The 10,342-nt window shown below is 33.0% G+C and overlaps 1 long non-coding RNA gene across 1 annotated transcript; it reads right to left on the bottom strand.

The window, feature by feature from the left end:
- Positions 1-8,000: 8,000 nt before the first annotated feature.
- LOC134264252 (uncharacterized) lies at positions 8,001-9,004 on the bottom strand. The gene is made up of 3 exons (XR_009991482.1): positions 8,984-9,004; positions 8,387-8,465; positions 8,001-8,033 (listed from the first exon to the last, which is right to left on the bottom strand). It is a non-coding gene; the product is annotated as an uncharacterized LOC134264252 (long non-coding RNA).
- Positions 9,005-10,342: the final 1,338 nt, after the last annotated feature.

The following is a 10,342-nucleotide window of genomic DNA, read 5'->3' as shown; positions in this document are numbered from 1 at the left end:
ATTGCCATTTAAATGTCCAAAAGTTACCTGGAGGAGTCCGATAATAACACAATGGGAGTTTAGGCATCCATTGTTTTCTACCCGTCTGATAAGTAGATAAAAGAAATGAGACAGTAAAAATAGTGAGTGAACTCATGTTTCATTTCATTCATTCAATGGCAGTCGTTTAGTTTCGCAGGACAGGGGTCCGGTGGTGAAAGTTTTTTTTTGGGGGGGGGGGATTTTTATTTATGATGTGCATAAATTGATTTTGATACTGAGATAATTTTGGGTGATTTTATAACCATCACCATGGAAAGTAAAAATGTGGATTTTTACCCTGAAATTTTAGTTTAGATAATGGAAATATTCTCAGGTTTTAAAATTGTGGCCATCGGGAACAAACATAAAATAAGGAGATTTGCAGACTCTTTTTCAGAAATGGATTTAAATTCGCTTATTCAAAGTGCTGTATCAAAAATTCTTTTAAAGAGTGGAAAGTATTAATGTTGCGGAAGGTTTAAACTCGGATTTTTATTTTCATGGATATGCTATTTTGTAGCAACTTAATTTCCTTGCGTTTGCTTTCCCTGAATTTTTTTCCTAACATTCTTATTGGGTGTTTCTGGACATATTTAACCTTAATTTCACTTTTCTTTTTGTTTTTTAAACCGTCCAATTTTGTTATCATTGCCGTCCAATAATATATCATCAGACTGGTAATTATTGTTATCAGACGGCTACAGGTAATTTTTTAGACTGCAAGAACAAAGGCATGATGTCACAGCAATGTTTTAATTTTTCTTAAAAGATATTCAAAAAATCATTTCTTTAAAATACATGTATGTCTTGTGGATCCAGGATTTTTGATGATATTCATTTTTTATTCCATCTGGTTGCTTCAAATAAACAGGTTGGGGGGAAACCCGCTATAACAGTGCATGGTATCTCACTATTATAGTGAAATTACGCTATATTTCCTGCCGTGGATACCCTCAGTTTCATCCAATACTATGTAAGGTGTTTGAACCGCAAGTCATGTTGGGTATTAAAATGAACAAAAACTGTCAAAACTTTTTTAACGGAAGTTGCATTTTGAACATAGCAACCGATGATTGCGGGGGTATTTAAGCCTGTTTGAATCACACTTATTCCTCGTTAATGTGCACAAATTGATGCTTGTTACAATTGTCAACTCGTACTGGAAAGGCTTTACGGAATTAAACAAGAAAAAGATTATTTTTGTCTGCATGGTTACGGGTATGGAGCCCCAATATGGTAAACGTAAAAAGCAATTATTATCGGCCGCCGCTGCTGCGTCCGGTCTTCATGTGGTTGTGTTAGATAGTGCACATGGGAAATGAGAAGTTATTTTTGTAATAGTTCAGTAAAATAATTCTTCATTGATAACAGGAAGAAAATCATAAGTAAAATTTGCTTTAAACTAAATATTATTCGCTGTTATAACATGTATCATGTTTCAATTTCACTGTCATTTCTCCTCAAGATATTTTTTTTTAATTTTTTACTATAAAAAGAGTTTACAAAAGGTACTATATGGATATAAATGGAAATTATGATTTTCGGGATAGTAATGACGTGGTACATAGTGCATGGTTAAAATAATGAAAAACTGTTCAACAAGTAAAAATTGTTTCAAATATGTTACAGCTGCGAATGATACAAGGATAATTTTCTTTCTACATTTTGCAAAACGCCTTGCAGCATAGCCTATTCTACAGAAACAAAGAGCATTGTCACGTGATAAAGATCCAGGGTATCTGCACGTGGTTCAATTTCAGACTGTCTTCAAAGCAATATAAATAAATGATTGAAAAAAAAGTAAATAGAGATATTAGTATATTTGCTCATCAGACGGATTCATCGATGTAATAAAGTCAATGATAAATAATATTAAAAATTTATCAAGATTCTAGTTCAGCTTTGTATATCTTGTGCTTACCTTGCATGGATATGCTTTCAAAATTTTGAAAGTAATTATTGAAATAATAAATAGCTTGCGACCGTCTTGATGCTTTGCATCAATTTTTCATTGTTGAAAATTTGAATTGAGTCAATGATATTTTTAGACATTTTTTATGCTGAATATTGAGCAGTGATGATTGGTTATTTGAAGTTTTCTTGTGGTTTAAACAACAACACTTTGGCATAAATCTAGAAGTCTGATACTTTTAGTGTGATTTTTTGCGATATACTTTCATTTCATATGAATATAATTAGATACTGGTATATATTTTTCGAATAACAAGAAAAAAAACTAAAGCGATTTCTCTCAGATTTTAAAGTTAAATCGTTTTTGCCTAAGTGCATATCCATAAAGCATTAATAAATAAGATACCGTTTTGCGGAGTTATAATGATTGTCAATTAATAATTATTTGAACATGTGTTATAATAAGGTTACAGACACTCTTGTAAAATTTTCCCAACACCAAAATAAACTGAGTCTTTTTTTCTGAAATAAACAATTAACCAGCCGAAATTAAAAATTAGATATGTTTTCTACGATCGTTTATATAAGTAGTTTTTGGATTATTTATTATAACTGATTTTGTTAAAAGGATAAAATTGAGTTTTTCAATATACTCTTTTTTATGTTTGCCATAATGGGTCTTTATGTTTTCATAACGAGTCTCCATACCCGTAACCATGCAGACAAAAATAATCTTTTTCTTGTTTAATTCTATAAGGCCTTTCCCGTCCGAGTTGACAACTGTAACAAGCATCAATTTGTGCACATTAACGAGGAATAAGTGTGATTCAAACAGGCTTAAATACCACCGCAATCATCGGTTGCTATGTTCAAAATGCAACTTCCGTTAAAAAAGAGTGTTCGCATTTTTAAACGCAACGGTAGAAAATTTATTAAAATTCAAAACATGCAAGCATGACAGTTTTTGTTCATTTTAATACCCAACATGACTTGCGGTTCAAACACCTTGCATAGTTTTGGATGAAATTGAGGGTATCCACGGCAGGAAATATAGCGTAATTTCACTATAATAGTGAGATACCACTATTATAGCGGAATTTACGTTTCCCCCCAACCTGATAAACTATTTTTTTTTTTTCAATAAACTAGAGAAGAATTGCCTTAAAGCATGTTATAGCGGGAACAATTAACGGGTATCTGTTGTTTGACGTCTCCTTTGAGAATTTCTTTCACTCAAATTGAGACTTTACCAAATACCGTTAAATGCATGGATTCTTTACTCGACACCTTCAAGCAGTGAGGGCTCTCTATTGTTCAGACGCCTGCCTGACACGGTATATGGCAAGAAATTGGTACTGCGTTTTTAGGTGATACTTTTGTACCCTAGGGTACACCCGCAACTTTCATTTCAAAGTGCAGATTACAGGCGCGGATTCAGGATTTTTACCCCAAGGGTTGGGGTGGGGTGCTCCAGGGAATAAACCAGGTCGGGGCAGGCGTCTTCGGAGGAGTAAGCATCCCCTGTTAACCATTCACATTCAAGTTATTGCGCTATTCTAAAAATGTATATTTTTCAGCAAGACATGTTATATATAAGATATAATATATTTTCTATTTCGTTCCGTTTCGTTTTTCCGCTCTCTATTCTTTGCCTATGCATGCAAGGGATTTTCGTGAATATGACTCAGTCAATTTGTATTTAGGATTAAATATGAAAATCTTAATAAAATATATTGGTTTTAAAATAATTTGTGCATTTTAAGTGATTTGATTTGAAATCATATTTATCGTTTTCGTTCTGTTCCGCTTTCCGTTTTAGCAACACCCCTCAAATCCGTTAAAGCTAAGGAAAATATTTACCTAATTACCTATAAATATAGATTCTGGCTCCAACACTGGAATACAGGGCTGGACTCTGTGATATTGGATAATGCCTAACATAGGCTTATTTACACCTTTTTCCATTTTGTCATATAAAGGGTTAAATTGGCCCTATTATTTACTAACCAACTTTAGGCAATTCCATATTTACATCGTATATGTGCTTTTGGACAAAACCTGCCCTAAACTGCAATACTTTTCAGTAAAAAAAAAATCCAATTAATCTTTGTTTTTCTTTATTTTAGGACGGAATATAAAATAAATATGATTTTTAAAAATAAATATTCTTGCAGATCAAGTAACAGCTAGTAGAACATGGGCTCTTGGTTCAATAAGAATTAATTCACATTCAAATCATTTAACATCTTTACATCTGTTGTAGCTGTAACTTTGAATACAATTCATAGAAACTCTTCTGCACATACATGTACATGTATCTATAAAAAAAAATTATTTTCTATTTTTCTCTAATTCTTCATATATGTTCATGTAATTGTTTCAGGGAAACAATGTACAAAAACGTATCTATCTAACATCTTGTACCTACATTACATTTCAATAAAGAGAAATTTCAGAAGTGAAAAAAAGGAAAAAATTTGATCATTTTCTCAACTTGATTTCACATAGATAAATACTACCCTCTGTCTTGACATCCTTTCTAAACTGTAAGAAGTATTCAATTGATGTTATTTATGAACAACATAAAAAAATAGTTAACACAAAGACTGAAATTAAATTCAAGATATCAGTTGTCACATATTTTATACTATAAAATAAGACCCCTGAGATTACAATGTAGCTACATGTCAATTGAAAACCATTGTACTTGTAACAGTACTAGAATACTACAAAATGACATTCTGTGAAATATTAAGCAAAAGAAAGTGATGGCACTTACAGGTTTTTTAAAGTCTATGACAGTGAGATAATAAAACTTCATTAAACAGTAAAATTAATTTCAAAAATTGTGCAAAAGCTGCCAGATTCATAATTAAAGAAACAAAGGTATATTGAAAAAATGAATTAGATCAGAATAAATGTACACATATTGGTTATAAATATTAACTTGGCACAACAAATGTTTTGAAGACTATACAGTATTTTTGAAGGTAAATTAATGACAAAAGAACATCTACACTCCATAAAATTAGACTCAGGCATTCAAATTACAATTAAATTAATAAAAAAAAATTACAAAACATTACAGCTACAATCTTTCTGTGAATCTCGGGGAAACTGTTGAGTAAATTAGACATAAATACAAAGACCTCTACACATAAAAGTATGTTTCCATTTGTTTTCCTAATACTGGTAACAATTCTTTGAACCTTTTAACCTTGACCTGGATTTTCAACTTCTGACCTGGTACACCACACAACATGTTACTTTCATTACACCATATACATCTTACTTTCATTTTCACATTGACACAGAAAGACACTGAACACTGGTCCTTCCTACTTTCACTTTCTGACAGGCTTGGACTGACCCTCCCACACTTCTAGAACAGACTGTAGTTTCACTTCCAGGCAGACTTGGACTTATTTTGATGACCTGCTTTACTCCCGGAGGCCACCTTCCTCTCTGGTTTCTTCTGATGGTTCAGGGGCGGTTTACCTCCATGTTTATCCCCTCTTACTGACCCTTCCGAGGCACCCTAAAAAGAATATTAGTTCATTATGTAAACAGTCTCCTCAAAATTAACTCTCAAAGCACAAAATATGACCATTAGCCCATCCTCGGAATACAATGGTTCCTGAGTAAACACGGTGCCATTGAACCCCTGGTATATTTCATTCAATATTCTTTGGGTGACTTAGCAACGTCTTTTGGAAAATTAACAAATCTTGTTTTTCTTATTCGCAACCAATCACATTAAGTCACATTAAGCCATTCAATGATAAATAACTTGTAACATGTGCATTTGAGGTGTCAACTGATTCCTTTTTGTTTACCTTACCTAGCTGTTCATGAAAGCTTTAATTTGATTGCTGCTTGTCAATGAGAGAAGCAAGCCCTAAAATACACAAGGGTTAGTTTTTAACCTTTCTTTTCATAAATAAAAATATCCCCTATACTATCATTATTATAATATAGGGGATATTTTTATTTATGAAAAGAAAGGTTAAGAAAGTCAAGCACCTGTGCTAAAATATTATATCTAATATGAAATATAACAGGGGTCAAACAGCAATGTGTAGACTCAGGACTCCTGGCATTGTTAGGATGCTATTAGCCAAACAATCTGATTTCACAAGGTTCCTCAAAATGATCAAACTCTATACTAAATTCCTACCAAAACCAAGAAAATCAAAATCATGCAATTTACCAAATTATTCTGAAAAAATGAATATTTACTGTACCTAAAATTTGTGTTTTTCTTTTAAATTACACATTTTCATCAACCTATCAAGAAATGTCTTTTGTCAAAATTTATCTTTTAATAAAGGACGAGCTCTTAGTGCTTCAACTGTAAGAAATTATGATCCATTCAAGCTTTACTGACTTGACTATCTCTCCTGTTGAAACAATACATACTGCCATTTGATCCTTGAGATTCCGTTTGACCTTGTCCCTGTCATGTGACCTTGGCGAGGAGGGGGCACTAGAATGACGACCTGGTTTGGCCACTCCTCCACTATCATGCCCTGGTGCACTGTAACAAAACAAAAAAATTAAAGTTTGTTATGAAAAAAATGAAAATTTGTTAGTTTTCACTTTACTCATTATTTTGACCCAACGTGAGATACAGCTGGAATAGGAATACTTTCGTTTACTGCCCTAAAATAAAATATGCCAAATAGCTAAATGAAAACTTAATCACTTTTTTCAATTTATGTTTGTCTTTATGAGCCCTCTAACCTCTGCATGTACTTCAGGAGATTGAATATCTGTAACATGTTTTCCTCCTCTGTGTGTGTCAAGGTTCTGCTTTTGACCTCCTCCAAATTGACCTTTGACCTGGTTCAACATTTTGGATATTTCTGCCAACTGTTCGGGCTGCATCACCTTGTTCACTGCCCCTGATGTACCTGGCTCATTTTCTGCCTGCAAAGTAAAAAAAAAAGCTAAGTCCTAAAGAGCCATTTGTTTTTTAAGAAACAAAATATGAAAATGTTGTGCAATTTCCAATTGAGAATATTTACCGTAAACGTGGTTATATTGATGAGTTGAAAAATTGACGATTGTTTGGTTACAAAAATTGACGAGGGTTAATTTTGACGAAATATTTAATCAAAAGTTATGTATCTTCGGTTCACGAGGATACAAAGGCACATTTGAATTACTAAGATTTTTATTTTTATACAGACCATCTACAGTGTGTAAGATTGTACAAAGTATCTAAGTGTGTAAGATTTGATTAAATAATTGCCCTCTTGTAATTTGTTTTCATTATAAGCAGTCAATTGCCTGAGGTGAGAAACTAGGTCAAACACTGCGTGATAATTACGCTGAGTTACGCATGCATTATTTGATACACTAGTTTAGATTCACTAGTTTTAAAAAATGTGATTATACATCACTGTGTTTTCATAACTAATTACAGAAAAAATGAACAGTTACTTTGATCTAGTTTTAATAGGGGAAAGCCCAGAAAATTAAGCGGTAATGTTGTACAATGGTCAATATCTGTTGTGACGCTATATATATGATATGAAATTTGACGAATGTAAATTTTGACGAGAAAAGAAAACTCGTCAATATAGTCAAAATTAGCACATCGTCAAAAATTCCACGTTTACAGTAATTAAGAACATTTAATCATGAGAAAAAATTTAATACACTTTTAATCAAATTTTGTTTTTGAAACCCTTTGTTACAATTCTGTAATTGTAACATTTTCATTTATGTTTTGTTTTTTTTTTAACTTGTAACATGTTAAAATTTTTCATTTCTAGATTTTAATGAAATTCTTGTTCAGTAGTTTTTGGCAAGAAACAATTGATTAAAAATATGTTACAAGTAAAATCTATAATCAACTCCCCCATCCCACCCATTTATCATATTTATTAACAATCATTTGTTACTATATGTTATTTTGTCCTTGCATCAATAATACGCACATGTAATTTGGCAGGATCACTTCACTAGTGTTAAAATCTCTATGAAACATGAGATCATTATTAATACCTGTGATTGTTTCTTTTCCCTCAGTTGTTGGAGGCGTATCATCTCCCTATGAATCTGGGCCGCTTGTGCAGTGTCATTCAATTCATCTACTGAAAAATAAAAATAACTTAACAGTCTGCAATATTCATTCAACTAAATCTGCACATAATTGGCGTATTCATGTTCCATTAATTTATCAACTGTTAAGGCCAGTACACGCATTCAAGCTTGCCTAATAAGTACAATAAAACACACTTATAATTAAGTTCCAGGAAACTGCGCAATTTGATTCGTTTTAAAAACTTGAAAAGATTGGAGAAGTGCATTTTGTGCACCATGAAAGGCTTCTTGCCTTAGAGTATGGACACAGCAGTCTAACAACTGGCAAAAATATCTTATCAGTCAGATAAAGTATACCTTACCGTGTGTTTTAGATAACTTAAAATAATAATTTCCCACATACCAGTGTTGTTGTGTGAGCTCATGGAGTTGTCCGCCTCTACATCTTCTGTAACTGGATCCCCGGGAGGCTTATGCAACAACTGTAGAATGATATCAGAGTCAACGTTTGTCAAACTTTTCACCTAGGATTTCTTACTAAGTTCTGAGTGTGTTAATATACAGTTCATCATATATGTTTAGAAGAAACTTGTTATCTACATCTAACAATATATTTCTTTGTAGTGTGACATTTTTAAAATAAAGGAATTTTTCAAAGAATACGTTTAAAAATTTCTCTTTCCTCAATTTCATGTAATGTATTATTAATGTATTACACTATGGCAAAAAAAAAAAATAATTTCTTGGTTCTCAGGCCCTCTCTCATTTCTTCCAAGGGGTGCCTCATTGACCCTTTTTATTGCTAAATCAATAAAATATAAACACCAAATCACCTCCCTCATCATTTTTTGAGGTTTTGTACAATGTAAAAAGCTGCCTCATCATGTTTTGGGGGCAATAAAAAAGAAAAAAAAATGCCTCCCTCCCTCATCATATTTCTTGAAAAAAGGCCTGAGAACCAAGTAATTAACTTTGCATGGCCTATATTCAACACCCCTACCATTTGTATGTAATGCTGGAGTGAAATTGTTTGGATTCGTGTTCTTCTACTCTCTGGGACAAGTGATGATAATCAACATCTAACCTACAATCCAAAGAATAATATCATATAAAATCTGTGTCATTTCAAAATATAAAATTGAACTACATGAACACAGTACTTGTACACATTAAATGAGAAATAGAAATCACTTAGAATACATAGATACTATAATTTATTTTATTAACAATTTATCTTTATTAAATCTATGAAAGGAGAGATTTCTCACAATTTTTTAACCAATTTAGAATTTATAATGGGGAAATCTTTTATTCCTGTATACTAGTAAGTACTTTTTTTGCATTGTATTAATTGACGCTATGTACATGTATGTGATCACAAATTGTCCACAGAAATTTGTCCCATTGTACTCAGAATACTTGTAGGGAATATAGTGAGACTTTAGGAAATCCACGTAATTTTCCACCCGTGGATTAAAGAGAAATAGAGATTCCGCGGAATTGTGACACATGGAAAATAGTATGTCTACAGTAATTTAATGCTAACCTTTGACCCTCCTCTGTTACACTGTGACTTTCTATCACATGACCTCTGCTCTGTTTGGTTGGCGGGGAGTGAATGACATTTCTCTGTGGCCAAGACATTGGCTCCTCTGTGTAAAATAAATCAATATTAAAATGCGATAGTGTTATATCATACGTAGCTTCCCTTGGTAAGAATAGAACCATGTTAGCAAAAGTAAACCATCATTAAAATTTGAGCACTAGTGTTTGTTCTTATACAGTTTTGAGAAAAAAAGATAGCTTTCTAGGTGTGGAATCTCTTCTACAAATATTTTAACTCTTGACATAAGATTTTAAAACTCACCTTTACTTTGCTGTGAGAGTGTTGGAGAATCACTTCTTCCTCTCACAGGCAAACTCTGAGCAAATCTTCCAGGATATGTCTGATCCTCTTTCTGATTGGTTGACTTAGCACTTTCAAAACTCCTATCATGAACACGATTGGATAAGACAAACTGAGAATTATTCTGATTGGTTGATTGGCTATTGCCATGCTGGGGAGGTCTGATGGGAACAGCAGTGGCTGGATGAGAAACAGGCACACTGGTTGGGTGAGTCTCAGAGTCTGAAATCTTAGGTAAAAAACCTGAAGAACCCTGCTGTGAAACGGACCCTTGAAACTTTCCCACCAACTCCAAAACGGACAGATTAGAACTCCTGATGTCTTCAGCAGCTATGAATGAGGCTCCTGTTCTAAAGCTGTCTTCTTGAGAGTTTCTATGCCAGTTGTGGATTGTCTCATGCTCTTCCTCCTGAGTATTGGACTGTACCCTGTCTTCCTGTAGGCCATTATGTA

This window comes from Saccostrea cucullata, unplaced genomic scaffold, assembly GCF_032062105.1.
Source record: "Saccostrea cucullata isolate Sc308-1 unplaced genomic scaffold, CSIRO_AGI_Scuc_v1 ctg9507, whole genome shotgun sequence".
Lineage (NCBI taxonomy): Eukaryota > Metazoa > Mollusca > Bivalvia > Ostreida > Ostreidae > Saccostrea > Saccostrea cuccullata.
Note: the sequence above shows the minus strand (reverse complement) of the source record. Positions and strands in the feature narration are given on the sequence as shown.